Genomic DNA, 21,784 nt, shown 5'->3' with positions numbered 1-21,784 from the left:
ATTTCTATGGTGTATTTGTTGCAAGCACAGAGAAAATAAAAATGCTTTAAATTTTTCTTTTGTGGATAGCTTAGTAGCAACAATAAAAAAGTAATATTGGGAAATTTATCATCAAACCACAAACTTCACTAGAAAGAGCTTGCATAATAACATCAGACGAGTTGAACAGGAAGGCTAAGAATTCAGTTTTACGAGTTCTTATTCACATATGCTCCCTGCAAAAGTCTTGATCTAAGGAAACAGTTACCTCTTTTTTCTTGATGAACTCTAGAATGACTATCTCTTAGTGACATGATGCATTATACCTCTCATATTGCAATATTACCAGAATATTACTTATGAAGTTGAATATTTAAACTATGGAAAGAGCATTGACATCAGCCTTACTGTTTCATTTATCACTTTGTAATGGCTCTGCTGGTTGTCCATTATGTGGAATTTTCTTAGTCTGAGCAATAGTTTAATTAATTCTACTTTTATATCTTGTAGATCTGTCATCATTTCATTACTCAGTAGTATCCCAAGAACACATCTGTGTTCTTCTCAGTCTGTTCATCTAAGTTTCTACTGTACCAACACCACTGTAGATGGTTCTGATTCTGGGCATTTGTTGCACATATTTACAGAAGTTTTGGTACTCTTTTACCTGGAACACTGAGGCAGAACATCAACTAGCCTTAAGGATTGACATTCATTCAAAAGTGACAAAATGTAAGAATTTCTTCCCACAGTGGAATCAGAAGGCTTATTTTAGACCTTGAAGACCCTGTACTGAGTGCCATTTATTTGTGCATGTCATAAAATATTTGGCTTCTCAAATGACTAATAAACAGTTATTGCAATAAAACACGGACTGCAGCTCCACTGATCATTTCCTCACTCCTTTTGTATGCTTTAGTTTTGGCATGAAGATTCAGTTATTTTTCTGCATGGGAGATCAGGTGCTGAATGAAGGTGATGGGAGCTTGTACTGGGGGGCCCAGAATTGGGCACAGTATTCCAGGTACATCCTCATTAATACTGAGTAGAGTAGAAGGTACACCTTTCTTGACCTGCTGGCAATACTTTGCCTAATGCAGCTGAGAATACCACTAGACTTCCTAGTGGCAAGGGCACATTGGTTGTTGTCTGCCAGGCATCCTAGGCCCTCGCTGCAAAGCTGTTTTCCAGGTGAATACCTGCCAGCATGTACTGTACTGATGTATGGTGTTGTCCCTCCTCAGATGCAGGCTTTTAATTCTCCTTGCTGAACTTCACAATTTTTTCATTGGCACAGCTCTCTAGCCTGGCAAGGTCTCCCTGGCTGGCTGCATGGCTCTCTGACAAGTCAGCCACTCCCCTCAGTTAATAAAGATCTTAAAAAAAAAAAAAAAAAAACCCAGCATTTATCCCGTGGTACTCCTTTCATTATTGGTTTCCAGCTAGACCTTATGCTACTGAACTCTAATGCTCTGGGTCTAGCCATTCAGCCCATTTTCAGTCCACCTCATAGTCTGTTCATCCAGCCCATACTTTAGCTTGTTCTTGTGGGTGGAAGCATCAAAAGCCTTACTGACGTCTAGGAAGATGATACCCAGTGCTCTCCCTTCATATATCAGGCTGGGTATTTCATTATAGAAACTTATCAGTTTTTATATTTCAACATGACTTCTCTTTGGCAAATCATGTTCCGCTCTGAAGATTTTCTTCTCTTTTATGTGCCTGGAAATGATTTCCAGTATTAACATTTGGGTTTCATGGTTCCTTAGATCATTTTACTGCTTATCACTCAATAATCTTGCAAGCATGCAGGATGACTTGCCTAAATGCTCATCCTTTAACTTCTTTAACATCCTTTCTTCTGTCTTCCTGTTAATCCTTCGTCTATCTACCACATACCTCCAGACCTGGCTCTGTATTGAGGTGCTGTGGCCCTTTGACTGGCCCTGATAACACTTCCCTCATTGTGAAAACTAACTCTGCACAGAAATAGTAGGATACTTCCACATATTTTGAATGCTCAGAGGTCTTTTCTTGGCTTCTGGGTAACTGAAACTGGGAGGGCTGTTTGTGAGGCCTTCTTTCATGACAACCAGGTACTGCAAAACAAGGAGGGAATATGTTTCTCTGGAGCAAGATTTAAAGCTGCCAAAGGGCAATAGGAGCTTGTGATATTTACATCTGAACAGGAAAGAGCCATTCCAATTAATCTATAAACTTTTGTTCTTTCTTCCCTACTATTAGAGGATTTCGAGACTATTGGTCTGAATCTGTAGCTCCTTTTTTATCTAACAATAAATTATAAACACGAGCATTGTCTGGAATGCATTGGGATAATCATGCAAGGACCACAATTTGCTCGAAAGTCTACAATTCAAGTAATCTGAGGATGCTGGAAAAAAAGTTTCCAGAGATGTGTGGTTAATATTCATCATTATGTGCATTTTTTCCAAAGTGACTAAAGAGCTTTTAGGCCAGTCTTGCATTCCTGCTCACCTAATCCAGATGATGACACTGTGCAATCAGTCACAGTGAACAAAGTGTGCTTTGTAAGCAGTCAACACTCCCCATTTTCTGAGACCACTCCAGGTCCACTCCTCACTTTTCTCTGGAGAAACACAGCATTCCCCTCCTTACTTTCTGCTGGTTGTCTCTGCTTTGTAAGTCACAACTTGAAAGTATTCTCTAGTAATTACAAAATCATCTCCGTCACTGCCAAGTGTTGTTCTTGTGGTAAGTTTTGGCTTTGTGTTTCTTTACTTTAAGATAACTCTATATAAAGATGAATGAAACTGTTTCCTTTGGGAGAATGGGGTAAGTATGTGTTAAAGAACACTGCTTGGCAGAATTGTAACAGATACCAAGAGAAAAATGGTCTGCAGTTGCCAGTAAGGGACAAGGCAACAGCCAGAGTCGAAGCAGAAGTGCAGTTGTGTGAGAAAGGACTGTCAGGGCACTCATGGTACCAGGAGCTGCTTGTGGGTTCTGGATAGGATCACCCATGGCAGAGCCTGGCTAGCAGCTCCTACCTCTGCTCTACCAGCAGCAAGCACCTAGGAGCACAGGAGCAGTCCCAGTCCCAGGCCTCAGGCACCTCCCTGGGGATGGGACCAGGCTGAAGCCAGACCAGGACATGGGTCCATTAGTAGGGGCTAGGATAAGTAGCAAATAGCAACTTTTCCATTAACAGAAACATAAATAGTATTACTACTTTTATTATTCCATATGTATGTGAGGCATTTTATAGGCAAAGAATGAAATACATTTAAGTATAATGTGCAAGGCAGGCTATTTCATATAATTGAGTACTGTGGACTGGGCTTCTCAAGTCTGTGTCCAAGCTCCATCAGCATCACACCCCACTGGCTGCCAAATGAGCATGAAAGGAAGAAGGCCATTGGTTGCTTAAGGTCAATGTTCAGGAATTTCACAGAATCATAGAATGGTCTGGGTTGAAAAGGACCACAATGATCATCCAGTTGCAACCCCCCTGCTATGTGCAGGGTCGCTAACCACCAGACCAGGCTGCCCAGAGCCACATCCAGCCTGGTCTTGAATGCTTCCAGGGATGGGGCATCCACAGCCTCCTCAGGCAACCTGTTTGTGTGTCACCACCCTCTGTGTGAAACTTCCTCCTAATATCTCACCTAAACATCCCTTGTCTCAGTTTAAAATAATTCCCCCTTGTCCTGTCATTATCCACCCAATGGTAAAGAGCCATTCCCTCTACTGTTTATATGCTCCTTTCAAGTAGCAGAAGGACACAATGAGGTCTCCCTGGAACCTTCTCTTTTCCAAGATAAACAAGCCCAATTCTCTCAACCTTTCCTCTTAGGAGAGGTGCTCCAGCCCTCTGATCATCTTAGTGAGCCTCCTCTGGACCCACTCCAAGAGCTCCACATCCTTCCTGTACTGGGGGCCCCAGGCCTGGACACAGTACTGCAGATGGGGCCTCACAAAAGCTGAGTAGAGGGGGACAATCACCTCCCTCTCCCTGCTGACCACCCCTTTTTTAATGTAGCCCAGAACACAGTTGGCCTTCCAGGTGGTTCCTGTGCTATAGCCTCATCTCAATCTTATAATGATTTGCTGACTTTGTCTTCCTTCTTACTATGATATCTGGTGGGCAAGCAGAGAAACCTCTGAGTATCACATTCAAAAGGACAGAAAAGGTTGTAGGTAACCATGTATGTGCCTTTCAGTGTTCACCCTGAGTTCTGCCCAGGGCATTTGGTCCATCTGTACTGAAGGACCTCACTACTGCTTGGGCCTTAACTTCTTATTCCAGCCATTGATAACCACCTTGGAGGATTAGTGACTGATTGATAAAAGGCTTCATACATTAGGGAGAATATGGCAGCATATGCAAAGTAAGCAGAAGAGAACTCGTGTAAAAATAAGGCAAAATACACTGATTTTCTTGTGCATTCCAGGTGGTAATAGTATTGCATAGTATGAGAAGAGCAAAAAAGTGAATGTATGCTTAAACAAAGTGAAAGTATGCTTTTGGTCTTACTAGGAATTAGGCTGAGAGTTCATAGTTCCTGCTCTAGTCTGACATCTACAAAGGCTGGAACATCATAATACAGAAGAAGTCAAAATCTGATCTTCCCCAGTGGTATCTATTATTAGATTACAAGAATCTTTGATTTGGTTAGAATTCAGAAATGGCAATCTGTTTGGCTAGGGAAAAGGCTCCATGAGTGGCTGCTGTTTACTACTAAGTTCATGCTCAAAAACAGCAGACAAACAAGAGCTCTTGCCTATTGTCAAAATTTACTTTGTGACATTCTTGTACCTGACATCACAGGAGCTCCTGCAATCCAGGTGCAGTTATAAACTGCAAAGTTTCTTCTCTTCTGTATCACATGTTCTCAAGATTTCTGAATTCAGGATTTGCTGTTCAGAAATTCTATCACAGAAGAATGATGCTGTTGATTTGGTGACTAATGCTATTTTATTTTTGAGGGAAGTGGAGGTATTCATAAAGGAAGCTCTGCAGTGCTTACAAAGGCAGTTATAAGTAGTAAAAAAAGATAAGTCTGTAGTACATAGCATAGTGTGATCTATCATTCCTAAAAGAACAGTTCAGTACACTTCAGTACACTTCTCATGCAATCTTTTATGTAGGTCACTCTGAATGTAATGCCTCCTGTTTATTCCCACGGAACAACAGCTACAAAGAGTACAACAACACTATTCGATAGAGAAAATTCTCACCTAAAAATGCTAGTCTTTCAAAAGTAGTCACCACCATTAGCTGCACATTTTCAGCAGCGATGAACAAGACCCTGCATGACATTGTAAGTCAACATAATAAAATAGGAGGCATTGCTTTTCGAGCAGTCCTCAAATAAATGTGTATAAGCACTGCTGCTGATGCTTATAGATTGGTGGCTTGTAACCTTGGATAAAAAAGCAACAGGATGACTTGAAGGGATGCACTGGAGAAACAACTTAGCTGTGCAGAAAAACTCAAATTGTTTTTAATCACACAAAGAGAGGAACAACGGGAACAAATATATGATTAATGGCTCTAAACTAAGTGTCCCTGGAACCAGATGCTCTCTGCAAATACCTAATGTTCACATTGTTGACTGGGTGTTGGAAAACTGGACATGTTAACACAGCAAGCTGCCCAAATGATTCAAAGATTAGAGAAAAAATCTAGAGAAGTTTAAGAAGTATTTCACAGTACTTGTGCAGGAAAAAAAATACTGTGCTTCTAGGGGTTCTCACAAAAACCATAGCAAACACACACACACACATATGTATATACATACCACAGGCAAATTTGGATTATAAAGTGAGCATTTACTTTTTTTTCAAGAGTGAAGATAAATGATGGAAATAAATGGACCAGAAAGAAATATTAGGTATATCTTTTTGGAAAATATGATTTAAATAAAATCATGTTACTGGGATCAAAGCAGGAATCTTTTGATAGAATTTAATGGACCATGATATCCAGAAAATCGTGTCAGATGATATGATGATGTGTGTGAAGAAAACTGTCTATCAGTCCCTTAGCTGGTCTTTTGGGGGATTATCAGAGTAAAATATGTCTTGGAATGACACGGTACGTTTGTCACCATATCCATAATCAGCAATGAGTATTTGATGGTTCTTTCCAAATTTTTACATTATCTGAGTGAAAACAAACCTTCTCTTCCTTCCACTAATCAATAAAAAACACATATGGGAAACAAAAGGAACATAAATAATTTTAGCATTCCTGAATTAATTTCATATTCTTGAATTAATTATAGGAGATTAACTCAACTGTATGTTTGTAGGTTTAATATTTTGGTACACATGGAATTATTTACTTCATAAAATAAGCTAAAGTAATTAATGCTTTTTAGTCATAGGAAAATACTGTGTTTTAGCAACTAAACACATATTTATGAAAATAAATGGCTTCTTAGAGACTATTTCAGAGCTCTGTTTTGGGAAGTATATTGCATCTTTTTGAGAAGCGGCTGCTGTCATAGTGTCCCTTTCCCCTTCTTCCCATTTTCTCTTATATTTAAGATATTTACTTATTACCATGTTGTTTGTTAACTTGTTTCATAAGTTCTGCTGAACTTAACCCAAAGTATTTGAGAAACTAAATAAATTGTTTCCCTAGTGTAAACGTACATATCTGTAAATAACAGAATAGTTTCAACAACAAAAGCAAAAACATAACTTTCTAGACAATAATAATCTAATTCTAGAGTTTTAATTACAAATGCTGAGACCTTAGAATGCAAATTAATAACCTTATGTGTGATCTTATTTCTCTGATTCAGATAGGTTCAAAAACTTTCAGTCCATTAACTTTGTCTAAGTTTCATATTGGTTCAAAAATTACTGGTCCAAATCACTCTAGGTTTCTGCCAAAACAAATATCATTGGTCTCTGACAGCTGTCATACTGTTGGCTTAAAAGTATGAAGCTGAAACACAGTCTATCAATCCATATCCTGTGTCCTGAATAGATGGGCTGAAACACAATTGATTGTATGCCCAGGTTTGAATTTTTTCATTGAATCTTTGTCTTGATGATCTGGCAGTACACAGATTTGATATGACTGACTCGAAAGTCAGATGCTTCACAGATACTTCCGATTTCTCTTTTTTCTTTCCTTTTTCTTTTCTTTTTTCTTTTCCTTTTTTTTAAATTTTTTAATTTTTTTTTTTTTATTTTAGGAAACCTATCACTTCAGGTCCTAAAAGATAAGCTGCAACTTAATTTATGAAGTTGGATGAACTATATAGGAAATTTCACATTGACTTCATGGGTTCAATTTCTCCTACACAAACAAACGTGGTGATTAGCGATAGCTCTGTGATTCTGCCTGAACTCTTAGAAACATCTGGCCTTTTATAGTTTCCTGATAGAAGTCAGGCATTTTTGCTTTGGTACGCGGTAACATAGTGTGTTATTGTAATGACTTAATTACCCACAAAGCGAGGTGATGGTTTTACACAATGGCCATAAAACATTTGGAGTTTGGGTCAAAAAAAATTATGCCTGGGGACAAGATCAAACAAGAACTTGTTTTCCATTTCTTTGTTTTCTTGAAAATGGTTATGGTAAATAATATCAGAAAATCTTACCATAGAAGAAATCTTAATCTGCAATTTCAGTTATGATGCTAAGTTCATAAAGAGAATACAGGATGACATGTGAATGCCACCAAAGGAAACAGTAGGATATAGCATAAATTTTTTGTGATTTGTACATAAAATTACAAGGAAAATGTGTAATGACACCATTACTGTTGGCATACTGTTAGCACAGTATGAGAATTAAAGTTCAGGTAATGTAAGTGTAGTACAGTACAACATAAAAAAATGCACTTGACTTTGAGGCTTGATAAAGTACAGGCATTAATGAAAGTAAAGTAAAAAAAGTTGTTAGATGCTTTTAACCTTCATTTCAGTTTCTAGCAATTGTTAAGATTATTGGTTAGAGTCAGCAAAATAACCCATCATGCATCTTCTGTCTTTTAAATTCTAACAATAGAATAGCTCTTCAAGTTTGGATATGATCTTCCTTTCATAGTAATATAAACATTGCTTGCATTCTTAGCTGTATTGAAATCTATGATAGTTATTTTATTAACTTTATCTGGGCCAGTTTTTATATTTTGTATTTATTTTATACATATAAGGAAATGTGAATGCCAACACACTGACTGCCACTATACTTTTTTAGTGCTTCTACCAATATTCATTTTTTTGTCTTTCTTTTGCAACAGTATCAGCTTGCATTGTGATGCTGCGCCTGGCTCAGCATATCTGATGGAATGTATATGGACACTGTGAAGGAGTACTATAGGGAAGGGTGATGTATGTCATGTTGCTGCCTATTTTGTAAAGCAGTAATTTGAGAGGTTGGAAGTAAGGAAATACTTTCGTAGAAGAATTTCCTCCAGTCGAGCTTTTTTCTTTGTTGATGATCAGAAATTGAAACGTATTTAGAAACTGCATGGATATTTGTCCCTTGCTCCAGAAAATGCTAGTCCTTCAGTGAAAGAATCAGTTACAAACACATTTTAAATGAAATATGGGGCTTTGATGGTAGTACTGACCTTGTAATTTAAGTTGCTGTAGTTAAGGGCTTCTGTGTCTTTTTCAGGCTTATGTAGTCCCATTGAAAACAATGAACGAAGTCATGTTGCTACTTACTGGCATAAGTGCTTTTTAGAAGTGGAATGGATATTGGGAAAAACAAACAAAACTAATCTGCTATGATTAGTCTAATGGAAATTCCTCATTGAAAATTACTGCAGTTTATCATTTCACTTAAAAAGGAACTCCAAAGCCAGGCACATGAGATATTGCCCATATCAGGGCATCCGCACTGCATGTGTTACTAGAATACAGCTCTAGGGTAGAGCATGATAGTCATGTTGGAGAGCAATGGTTTAGATAGTGGAGGGAAAACAGTTGGCTCATTACAAATCTGAAGGAGGAGATAGTTGTGCTCCAGAGCTGTGCTCTTGCTTTGTATAAGAAAGGTGTGTGTACACAAGATACACAGTACAGCAGAGTGAGAAAAAAACCTTATTTTTGCAGTTAAATAATAGGAAATAAAGAATACTGAATTAATTTGTAAGGACATCTTCATAAATAGGAAGAAAGAAAAGAGCAAGCTGTGCTGATTGGTCTAAAATGAATGCCTCCTATTTATTTCTACAGAAAATACAAAACACAAAAAGCAGCCTCTTCCATTGCTTAGCCATCCTTTCTATGACAAATTCTTCCTGATATCCAATGAAAAACTCTGCTAGTGCTACTTGAGCTCATTTCCTCACTTCTTTCATTTGTCATCTGTGAAAAGAGACCAACCTTCCTCTTCACCATGACCTCATTTCAAGCAGTTATCAGCCTCCTCCAGACAAAACAGCCCCTTCAGCAGCTTCTCATTCACTTGTTTTTGAGTCCTTTCACCAGTTTTGTTGATGTTCTCTCCACATAGTCAAGCAACACAGTATCCTTCTTGTAGTGAGGTGCTCCCAACTGAACACAGCATTCAAGATACACTCTCACCAGGGGTGAGTAGAGAGGGATGATCACCTCCTTTCTTCTGCTAACTGCACTACTTCTGATACAACCAGGATAGAGCTGGCCTTCTTGGCAATCTAGTCACTGGGCTGGCTCATGTTTAGCCAGCTGCCAACCAGCAGAGTACTCAGATTTTTTCTGCTGCACAACATTTCAGTCACTCTTTCCCAGGTGTATATACACATCTGCACGCTCCTACTTCAGAGTTTATATAAAGCAGTACTAGGAGAGGACTGTGGTCCACACAGGTTGCTTCTGAAATTCACTTCTTCATGAATGTTTCTTTCAGTCATTGCTGTGAGATGCTTTTCTGTTTCATACCTTTACTTTACTTGATTTTCACTGTGCTTGGCTAGGATAGGAAGAGAGGCAGCATGAATTGTCATCACAGCAAAGCTCACTCCATTGACTTTGCCATTTCCATTTGTTCCATTTCCAGTAGCTCATCCCTTTTGCAAACTCACAGTGAGTAGGTGAGGAGCTTATTTAATGAAACTTAGAGAAAGTTAAAAACAAGTAAACGAACAAGAAAATCCCACAAAACACTAAGAAAATGACTCAGACTTTAAGCAACCACACTACTTAGTGATTTAGGTAATCAGTTTGCCCTCTCTGTGATTCTCAGAGATTAGTTTTCTCTACCAAACTCCATGCTGACTTCAGAAGACACATTCCTTCTCTAGGAAAACCCAGAAGCTTTAATACACAGCCAGAGCTGGACAAAGCAAAAGCAGGTGCTCTGCACTGGAGGAATGGGGTGGGGGTAGACGATGATTTATGTTTAGAAAGTTTAAATGCTAATGGTTCTTTCCAGACTTAGGAATGTTTTTTTTTTTTTTTTTTTTTTTTTTTTTAATATACGTATTTATTAAAAGGTTTCTGACAGGAAAAAAGTCCTGTGGTTTCAAGAGGATTTTTTCCCCAACACACATTACAGTTGCGCAAGAGATCTTTGTTTTGTCTCTTCAAAGTTTAGTTCTGAAAACTGAAAATTTTGTCTTCTTATTTCTTCATACTATCTGCTCACTTTATAGCATCCTTCATGTTCTCCCATTTTCTTTGTAGACTCATAAGGGAAGGAACAGGCATTGTATTGCTGGCTCAACCAGTCTAGCAATGTGTAGTTGCTCTGATCTACGAGTATTTGATCTCTGTGGATATTATTGTAAAAAGCTGCATCAAATTAGGTCTTTTTTTTTTTTCCCTTCAAGCATAAGGATGTTATTATTTATTTTTTTAAATAACAAATTCCACAAATAGGCCTCAATTCATTTGTATATATTTTACCTTTTATTATGTATACATACACACAGACAGACAAACACAAAACCTCTCTCCCTCCTTCTCTGTCTCATTTTCAATGGGATGAGTATGGGAACTACTGAGTCATGGCCTGAACCTCTGATTGATCACCTGAGGTGAGCCATGAGTCAGCCAGAGGAGCACAGCTGAAGGCAATTCACCTGTGTTGCCAGAAGGGATGGAGCCAGGCTCCACCCCTCCTAGACCTATTTAAGAGCTGGCTACCAGAGGGGAAGGATCTTGTCTGGGGATCCCTCCTTCTGGTGTTTTGTGGTGAGCCCAGCATAAGGGTAAGCCTTCCATTTATTCTCTTTTGTTATCATAGTCCACTTTGACTAATTCTCTTGTTTATTTTGTGATTGTAACGTCTTGATATTCATTGATTATACATCAAGCTAGGCTGATATTTTAAAGAAAATTTTATGAAAGATTAACCTCTTTATGAAGATATGCACTTAACTGCTGTATAACTGCTACCAAATATAACCTACTGTGGCTTTGGGGCAAGAGTCTTGCATTTTTATTTTTTTTTTTTCAGTGTTTCTTTATTCTGTTGAGTTGGTTCATTTATTGATTCATACAAAACATGGAGATGTTCTCAGAAACAGCTGCTGCCTCCCCTACTTCCCAGGGATGTAGCTGCTTATTTTCTATTCCTTCATAAAGAGAAATAGTGGGAGAAAGAGAAATTAGTCTCTCCACTCTTCCCTAAGCCCTCAGGAATTGGCTGTCTTAACATCAAAAGAGAAACCCACATTTGCAAGTTACATACAGCTGCAGGGAAAGATAAGATGGTATATAATTAACATTTCTTGTGCTTGAAGAACTGTTTTACTTCTATAAACCTTTCCTACTATGGCTATTAAGACTATCTCATAACTAGAACTGGAGGATGTCTGTAAGTCCACCTTACTCTATGTAAGTAGAAAACTGGATCTACATTATTCTCTGCTATGCCCACTAAAACTTATAAAAGGTGCTGCTACCTACTATCATGTAATTATTAAATGCCATTTGCCTGGCAGAAAGTATCCGTAACATAGTAATGTCCCCTAGCTCAGCGCTAGGAAAGTTTTTGCTCATAATTCCTCAAATAGGACATTATTACTTCCATTGAACCCTCGTTCTCTATTTAATCATAGTTTTGCACTTGTGGCTTATTTGTATTATGCGTTCAGACAGTAAGACAAATGGCCCATGAGAGGATTGCTTTCTGTTAAGTGAAGTCTATGACAAAACATGATTTCACCTGAATAACTGTCTGAGCCAGTAAGGGACAGGATGCCTAATTCCACTCTACAAATATCTTGGTGGAAAAAAATGGTCTTCATAATTTTCTTTCCAAGTCTACACAAATGAAGTCTTCACTTCCTCATACGGTTTTTCTCAAACTATGATGTTATAGAAAGTACCAAGTTTACTCAGGTAGAACATCACAGCCATCCAAAAATGACTTCACTTTCACAGTAAGCTATGTTATTGTGTCTTTTATCCACTTCCATGGGCTTATTTTTATCTCCTCTACGTTTGTCTTTCTCCATCTCCCCATGTTCTAGAATTTCTTATCTAGATCATCACCTGAGGGAAAGTTTACATGGTATTCATGCTGGATTCAATCTGCACAGAGCCTTTTTTTTTTTTTTTTTTTCTTTTGCATGTGTGGATGTGTTGTGAAGCTTACAACTATATGAAGAGAAGTTTCTGTAATTCTCCTTCCCTTTCAGTCACCATCATAACTATTGAGGATTCCAATTCCAGCTGTTCCAGGTAGCTTGGCAAAAAAACTCCTAGGTAGCAACCCGATAATCTCACAACTGTAGCACACAGAAAATGCTTCTTCAGGAAACCAGTGGAAAAATGTTGCTAGCAGAAAACAGCTTTTAAACACTTTTTTCCTGTTTGTGACTTTTTTTTTGCCAGCTTCGCAGAGTGTGGGTGTTTCCTAAATATATGCATATATATGTATATATTGTTGAAGAGGGTATCCAGGGTTTAGATATAATCAGTCACTACTTAATTGATTTCAAATGTTGTCTCAACCTAACTTGAATTGAATGACTGTACTGTATGTCACCCACTACAGATTTCTTTATAGTTCCGTATTATGTTATCCCTAAGGCTATGAGATACAGTACCAATGTGATACTGTCCTCCTGCTATAGCAGTGTACAGTGATGTAAAACATACTGTGTGGGTCATATAAAAAGATCTATTTTCCTTTGGAGACAGTGACATCTGGAAACCTTGCCTCTTGTGTTACTGTAAGAAGGATCTCATCTGGGGAGAGCTAAAAAGCTGCAAGTGTCATTTCTGCATACCATCTTCTTCCCAGCAGGAGAGTTCTCTTAAAGACAAACAATTTACATGTTTAATTAGAAGTGAAATAAATGCTACATTGCAGATGTGCACATCAAAAACATTTTATTCCATGGCAGACACACTCACTCCAAATATTTATTTTTTTAACAATTAACATTTAATTTTAATTAAAATCTACCACCATGATATAGAGAACTGAGAGGAAATAGAATTAGGAGCAATAGTATAACTATAACTGCTAAGGAAAAAGGGCACAGAAATAACACACAACCTGCCAGAACTTTGTGTTCCCCCTGTAAACCACTGAACCAATCTTAGACTATTTCCTTTGCTAGACTTGTTGGTAGAAGAAAAGACTTTTTTTGACAAATCGGGTGCAAAGCAATTTGACATCTGAAAGTAGCAATTCAAAGAGTGAACGTAAGAACAAAGACAGAGAATGTCATTACATTTATCACTCATGCAGAGAGTGAGGAAAAAGTGAAGGGAATTTTATTGCCATCATGTACAGTATCATTAACATGTCAGTTAATACTGTTCTTTAAGCCAAATCCAAAAAGCTAGTCAATGAAAAAAATGTGCTTGCACTGTGTGCTTTCTACTTCATCAGCCAAAGGTGGCTGCACCTCCAGTAGTAGAACTCCTGTATGTTACCAAGAATGCTTCACATCTTTAATTCCTCCATCAGTCTACTTTTTCATATGTGGATTTCTTTTTTCCTGCAAAGTTGTCAGACTGTCCAAGATATTTGACACAAGCCAACCAGCATTTGACTAGCTAAGCCTACCTCCTATTCAATATGTTCTCCACCACTTTCTTGGACTAGGGAAATATTTCTAATGGAATATATAAAAAAGCAGCTTCATATTTCTCATCTAAAATATTCCAGAAGGCTTTTTACAAACCATGACAGAGAAAGGAAATAGCTGATGGAGATTTTTTTCTCAGTTGGCTAACCACAGTATATAAACATAGGGTTATGATAGATATCAAAATCATTTCTGTTTTCTTTTTACCCAATAAAAATATGCATGACATAACACCCAGTGGACTGCTGTATTCTCACTATTTACAGCTTTTTAACTTTCTATTTTTTTGTCATTTTTAAAATCAGGCAGACTTGAAAGAAGTACAGTAGTTAGAATGTGAATATTCTTCAATGACTGTATGACTAGTTAAAACTCAGAAGCCGACAATACACATTTTTGAAACGTCTTAGAATATCAAATGTCCTTCAGCAGGCTATTTGGAGTACAAGGAACAGATATGGTGTTACATTCCACGAAAATCCTCAGGACACACAGAACCTAGGAGAACACCAAAATTTGCACTTTGTGTAACACATAATTCATTTTCTGAAAACAAGGAAATGCAAATAAGCTACCCACTCTCTTCTGCCTCTGCAGCACCCTCTTGTGCTGTATGTACAGCTTCTGTCTCTTGTGCTCCAATTCCCAAACCTTCACTCTGACCCATGAAAGCTTCTGAGAAGCATTTGAGAGTCTTATGAAGAGTCTTATCCTAAATATCTAGGCTTGTTCCTGGAAAGGCTGAGCCAAGGCAAACTGATGTGATCCATGTCAACCTCACACAAAATGAAGGATCAAAAAAGTGCATGGGGCTTCATAGATGTAGAAGTAGGGGCACTTTGGAATTGACTGCTTACATGATCTTGAAGCTGAAGTAATAACACTGCATTGCAGACTCCAGATGATGACAGTTTTCTGAACAAAGTTAATATGAATTTCGGAGTACTTGGAATAGTCATCTTTTAAACAGTAAACAATGTCAGTTCCAATGGTAATTCAGAGTGTATGCTGGCACTATTCCCATTGCATTTAGTGACATTTTTGAGTGAGTGATGATTAAAAATGGAGTATGGACATGAGGACTTGCTCCATATTCTATAATGTTGAGACAATGCATGCTGCCTTGTCACCCTCAGAAATGTGTGTTTTTCTGGTGAGACTTCCCAGTCTGATGTACAGTTTTAGTGACCTCTTCGCACGCCCTTCTAAACACAGCTGAATTGAGGAGTTACTTATGGCTGTCACTTTAGGAGTTCTTTTCATGCCTGTCTCTAGGATACAACTTCACAATAGTCATTAGAGATTTATTAAGTTTCATGAGTGAGAGGACTAACAAAAAATTCTTATCTTTGTGATGTAAGAAGCATCAGACATTTTCCCAGTAAATTTTACTCTTAGCAAAACATTATTACATGAAATGGATACACAGAATTGACATGGAAATATGTGAAAAAGTCACATAAAATTTTCCAGGAAAATACAAAAGATCAGCTACACTTCATTTTGTGAGATCTATTTTTTTGTGCATACCATTTTACTGGAATATTGAAGTTTTCCTGCAGGTCTCCTTTTTACTTCCAGAGCTTTATAAAATGAGCATCACATTTTGTCTTCACATTGCCTGTTCAAAGCATGAAGTATGTTTTTTCAGGTTTCTGCTTCATGCTTTCGTGCTTTCAGCTTCATAATGCTGTACTGATTCCAGTTCAACTCGCCTGTGTCCATAAAGTAAGTCAAAATTAATTTTGAATCAGTACAGATTAAAGGATTATTTTCTTTGCTCAGGAATACTTATCTTCAACCCTTTGGATTAGTCAGAGATGTAGATATATAATTGCTATTGGAATAATTGTTCAAGAGACTATGGCTTGACTAAGAAAAATTCTTGATCCTCCCTTCCTAACAACATTCCTACACTCTGAAAGTCAAATTCTATTTCCTACTAACATAAATCTCTTCTATTTGCTTAATACTTGGTGGTATAGTTAAATGTGATACTTGTGGATTATACCAAGGTATCCAGCAACAACTGCTATATATGCAATAGGAATGTTACAAGCAATGCAGATGACATCTCTAGATTAAGGCTGTCTGATTCTCATCTTAATAGTTTGTTTTTTTTCCTTGGCCGTACTCCAAGATAAAAGTTTCTCATTCTGATGCTGTCACAATACCTTTTAGGAAATTTCAGGCAAAAATAGTTGTGAAGGCTGTTTCTGAATTTCTCAGATTGTAATGGGTCTATCTCACATCTAATTTTCCCAACTCATATTTGAATGATGTTCCATAAAAGATCTTGTACCCTCATTTTTGAAACAAATTTTTAAAATTCAGTGAAAACTCTTCCCATTTTGCCAAATCAGCATTGGTATTTAGTCAAGTTGCAACCTCTGAAAAAATCTGAGATATTCAAATGTTTCATAGCATCTTCACAGATAATTTGTTTGGCAGTGGCAACTGCACCTCAATCTTTAACAATGCAACAATTAGTTGGCTGCTGAAGCACTTACCTCAGAGAGCCATGAAGCATATCACTCCCTCACCACTGTATGTCCAAATTCATGATGCTCAGAGGCGACTCTGAAACACACAGGGAAGTGTAGGCCTATCCTTGTCCAAAGCAGACTCACTATTCTGTCCCTGCTTCCTATGTCTTTGCAACCTCCAGCAGATATCTGTATGATGATCCAACTAGTCAATAAATGTGATTTGATAGGAGGGAATATCTGTGTCTTTTTCAAGGTATTTTGTACTCTGTGTGAATCTCTGCATAAGGTTAGGTACAAGATCTGCAATGATTTTGAGCTTTTTACACAATTGGTCTGATTGTGTGGAGGGTTTATCTTGCTATCATAGAGTTCAGAATTTCAATGAGAAATCAACTCTTCTTCCCAATCTGGCTTTTATGTCTGCAGCACTGACAGTCTATACTTGAATTCAGTACATTTTATCTTTTTTTTTTTCCTGTGTAATAAATAGACTCAAGGTCCTCATTTATTTATTTACTGTTGAATTTTAAGTACTCCTTGTAGTTTTTGCATTCATTCTTTAGCTACACATCAAATTGGGAAGCCAAGTAGCCACTTGCTATCAAAGAAAAAGAAAAAAAAGTACTCATAGAAACTTTAAGTAGGAAACACTGAAGGAACCTTGGAAAGGTTACATAGAGAGTAACACTTTTGGAAAAAAAATCTGTTCAGACTTATCAGAATGGCATGTGAACTCTGACGTATCTTACATTTACTGTCACTATAACCAACAACATTTATGCATGTTTTGTTCATTTTGGTCTTTGGTCTCCACCTCTAGATCTTATTAACTTCAGACTTGCTTTTAGGAGAGGAAATGCCTGTGCCTCTGTGTTAACAGTAGAAGTCAGTCCAAGGCTAGATAAGACTTTTAAGACTTGCTTATAAGTTAAGTGAGAAAAGTCCTACCTGGAATTTTTATAGCTACAGTAACTTGGTGGCCCAACATAACCAGAATTCTCTAAAATCTCACTTTCCTACTTGACATCTTTTCCTTAGCAACACTAGTTTTAAAGTTCTTATGGTTCTTATCCTGTTCTTCATGTTAATAAACAAAAACAAAAACAATATATAAAAAAAACACCTTTTCTTTTAATGTCGGAAAGTATGCTTCTTGATGTCTTTGTAAATTGATGCGAAGTTGTAGAATGGACTTAATAAAGCAATGTCCATAATACAATACTGTTTGGTTGACACGATCCTATGCCATGACCTGGTTACCTCTTTTAAAATGCACAAACGTACACCAAATCTGCTTTCTATCATGAAGGCAGATGACTAAACGCAATTGTGAAATAGGTTGTCTAATGATCAGAGAAGATCTTGTGCTGGCCTCATTTTATAAAAGCTCTTAAACATATTTCCTTTTGGCTGTGTGTTCAAACTTACATAGACTTCTGTGATGCAGAAGTCTGATGACTTTTTAATTACATCTGGGACTGAATTTCTAAGAAAATCGTCATCCTAACCAGTCCAAATCTCAGAAAAGAGCAATAATTATCTTTTTGTCCAACAAATAATCTGAAATCATTTTGTTTTGTGGCAACAGTCTTTCTCCCATGGATCTGACTGTTGGAAGCCATATGGCTAAGACAGTTGGAAGCTACCGATTCTCCTGGCAGAACTAATCACAGAAGATTTATATTATAAAATCAGATTATGTCCTAACAGGAGCAGAAATTACTATTGCATGTCTAAAAGAAAGATGAGAAACATCTTCTCAACTGAGATGGTATGAATGATCAGTGAACAACTTGTGTACCTATGGCTACAACACTGGCATCATTAGCCAGATGTCTTTCCGATCTGTGGGCTGTGTTTGAACTACAGCCACCGTACAATAAATTATTGCTGTTTTTCTGTGACACGTTAAAGCTGTCAATCTTCTGATAATTTCAGAGAAGACTTTTAAACAAGCCACAGCAACAGAGAGATGCATGACCCAAATTCACATCCTGTTCACAGTAGGCTGATGCACGCCTTATACTTAGGCCATGTGGTATAAATAACCTTGTCCTCCAATTATGTGACACTCATCAGCTCCATTCAGAAGGTTGTTTGAGAGATTCAAAGTAGTAGTTGGCTGAACATATTCTACTCCATAGTCCGTCCATTCCTTATTACTGATGCTGCAAAAAAGGAACACCAGTTTGGGAAAAGAAATTGAATCATTTCCATAGTGAAATCCATTCTTGTAGAGGCAGTGTCTAACTTCACTTTAAAAACAAAGAGCCTGACATAGAAATTCTAAACAAAGGCCAGCAGTTAGATTTTTATTAATTACTAAAAATATGTTTTCCTAAAAACAAAGAACCTCAGCTTAATTTTGGCACACAACATACGCACGCAAGTACTCGTGTTCCAAATATTGCACTAATTTACATATACTGGAAATGAATCTAAGAAAATCGTAGCATCAAGACAGCACTGAGTAATTTAATAATGGAAACAAATCACTTATCTATCCGTGACGGTGCAAAGATTAAATAGCTTTTAAATATATAATAAATTTTTGCTATGTTTATTATGTTGACAAAGGCTTTTCATTAAATTTAAAACTGTGGCCTCATAGGGACTTACATGTAACTACAATTTAGTGCTATAGTTATTATTCAAAGATGCTGCAGGCAATATGCCTTGCTGCTTACTTGATCAAAAATGTTTCTTCAAGATCAAATCTGAACAGGACTATAGACTGTCTACTAAAATCTTCTTATCACAGTGAAGTTGTATAAGTCGTATGGAACACTGAAATGTTAAACTGTGTCTTTAAAAGGAGCAATTTGAAACAGCTGTTATTTTTATAAAATTCAGTGGTACAAATATAATTTTTTCACCTTTAGTCTATAAAGAAATTGAAAAAATAACTGCACACAAAATACTATCTCTAATGCATTATAGAATTAAAAATTAAGTTCTACAAGAGCTAAACTTTTGAATAAAGAGCCATCCAGGTGATCAGACAAGTAATTAGCAAGCCACCTTGGAAATTTGTCTGCAGGTCATTAAAGATGTATGTATTTTCTAGATACTTTCTATATATTTTCAGTGATTATTAAATATTATATTATTTAATATTTATTATTAAATTAATTGAAGATTTGGATTCAGAAGAATGAAGAAAAATAATAATAATGGTTCAAATGAAAAGGCAAATGCAAGGCCTGTTGTAGTTTCTGATTACAAGGTCGACGTGAACTACATGATTAATCAAAGTAAACAAGAGTGAAGCTACACGTTTTTACCGAAAGTGAGTTTAAGCTTCAGCATTTTTAAACTAGCATAACCCAGCGGCACTGGTTTTTCAGTCAGTGAAAAAATAATAATAAAATATGGCAATTATTTGCTCAGCTTTAATCGTCATAGTCATTATCAAGCCACAGCTGAATGAAGCTCTGTTTCCCAGTTAAAGTCCCACAGCCAGCTGTAGTAGTTTCATGAATTGCTTTCTTTCATCTCCTCTCTTCATCCTGTGGGACCCATGACTCCATTTGTGGGAGTTTTGCACATATGGAGAGATATCAACCCCCTAGACTATTCTCTGTGGTTTTCAATTTTTTATTATTTTTTTTTCACCAATCAATTTCAATTCTTTGATTGTTTCTCATGCTTTTTTTGGTATCTCGAGAATCTGTGAGCACCTTGATTCAGGGATGCACTGTACCTGATGAGATCATACTTTGATTTTGGCCACCCTCAAGCTCCTACAAAAGAATGGAAAGCAAGGAAAAGGGTGCAGATACTTGGGGCCTAGATAGCAGGGAGTGAGCATGGTAGAGGCAGCTCCCCACTACAGTCAGTACATCCAACAGTGGGATTAACCTGAACTTCATGGGACAGCTGTATGGGTAAACAAGGAGATGATGATGAAACACCAACATGGGTCTCTCATAAAAATCCTTTTTAGATTGAGATCATTCAAATATTTACTATAATTTCTTAAGACCTCTGAAAGTGTTTAGTATTTCATTTCTATAGTGAAAAGGCAGTTGGTCTTCCAAGATAGATCTCTCACTTCCCTTCTCGTATCTTCTTTTTCACCTCCTACTGAAATGAATGACAGCTGATCATCTGAACAATTTTTATGAATTGAGCTGAAGCACTGAAGGCATCATTTTTATTACATTCATTTGCACCTCAGGTAACACTACTAGCAACTTCAATGTGCTTTACTTCTCAATATGAATTAAAATCTAAAAGATTTGAAAGATGGACTATATTTGAACACAGGAAAATATAACAGTTCAAATTGTGTTTGACAAACAGAAAACAGAATACAGCAAATAAAACAGAAATTATACAATTACAGTCCAGATAATAAAGATAGTCTTAGCTGTATGAAAGTCAGTACTGCGGTGATGTATGCTTTTCCTCTTATAAAAAAATTGTTTCCTGTTTTAAGTTTCTGGCCATGAGTTAGGGCTCCCCTTCCTGCTTGTTCTGTAAGCTATTGTAGGATATTAATTAAATTGCATAGGAATTGGTTTAGCTGAGTTTTAAGCTCAGTCATCCAGCTAACACCACTAAGTATGCTTTTATGTATAATCACTTCATTGAGTATGAACTACGTTTGTAAATGGATGATCCTAAGATTTCCCTCTCTGACAAGATTATTGCAAAAGTACACCAGGTAGCACATGTAAAGCCCACAGCTGTCTTGTCTGACAGAAGATGTTAGCACGTGTAATTGGACGTATTTTATACCTGCAGCTTATTTAAGGAAGGTTGGAAATGGAACACTTCTCCTTCTGAATCAATAATAATAATAAAAAATAAATAATTTTAAAAAGGGAAACTAAGTATCTGATAACAATATCAATTTATCTTGACTGCTTTTGCACCAGAACTTAGACTAACACATACATAAAGCTTTGTCAAAAATAACTTTCTCCCCCATCCTACATGAATTCAATGTCCCCAGTGTAATTTATTGTAGTGTTCAAACTGCATTTAGCTGGAGTACTTCCAGCATGTCGTTTTTGGAACCACCCAGGTCTTTCTCCCTATCAGTAATTTCTTGCTCATGCAGAAATCAAATGTCTGAGTCACATACTAATCTTAAGTCATCTGCTTCATTTCTGTAATCCAGTTATAGTTAGTTATGAAAATTAAGCCTCACCGTGCAACACACTGATTATGTATTCATTTGGAAATTGGAAAAAAAACAAACCTCCACTTCAACACTGAATTTCGAGGAACTTAACAGAAAAACAGAACCGAAGACCACAGCTGTTCCAGCAGCACTTGCAAAGGAAGTCCAGAGATTTCCAGATTTCAGGGCTTTCAAGGA

Source organism: Lagopus leucura, unplaced genomic scaffold (genome assembly GCF_019238085.1).
Source record: "Lagopus leucura isolate 7727_CA_CO unplaced genomic scaffold, USGS_WTPT01 Super-Scaffold_73, whole genome shotgun sequence".
Taxonomy (NCBI): domain Eukaryota; kingdom Metazoa; phylum Chordata; class Aves; order Galliformes; family Phasianidae; genus Lagopus; species Lagopus leucura.
The sequence above is the reverse complement of the archived record's forward strand: the minus strand, read 5'-3'. Positions refer to the sequence as shown.